Source organism: Odontomachus brunneus, unplaced genomic scaffold (assembly GCF_010583005.1).
Source record: "Odontomachus brunneus isolate Ranch 3 - 2012 unplaced genomic scaffold, Obru_v1 Obru_scaffold_055, whole genome shotgun sequence".
Classification (NCBI taxonomy): Eukaryota; Metazoa; Arthropoda; class Insecta; order Hymenoptera; family Formicidae; genus Odontomachus; species Odontomachus brunneus.
This window is the reverse complement of record NW_022639505.1, coordinates 451,119-451,588: the sequence shown is the minus strand read 5'-3', so window position 1 is coordinate 451,588 and position 470 is coordinate 451,119.

Below are 470 nucleotides of genomic sequence, written 5' to 3'. Positions count from 1 at the left end.
TCTCGAGTGGTGAAGAAAATAACTCACTCTTTACTAATCTGAAATCCTAAAAAATGAAGAAAATTTCTTTAATATATCTTTGTGTCTTTAATTAAGCACAGGAGTTTTGCAAAATTTACATTTTTTGTATAAAATGACGACTATTAAAACTGAAAACTTGAATTGAACTTGAAAAAACACTAACCACTATCTAATTTTACTACAAACTATTTTTATCCAATTTTTCAAAAAGTTTAAACAAGAAAAAAGCCCCATCTCTTTAACTAAAGACGTATATTTTAAAGTATTCTTTCCAGTTTAATTCTCTTTTAACATATTATTTCTTAACCCTGACGGCAATCAATGCTTCGACAAATATCTGAAAAAAGATATGCAGGAATACCGACTAAAATATAAAATCAAAAAGAAAGAGAGAAAGAGGGAGGGAGAGAGAGAGAGAGAGAGAGAGAGAGAGAGAGAGAGAGAGAGAG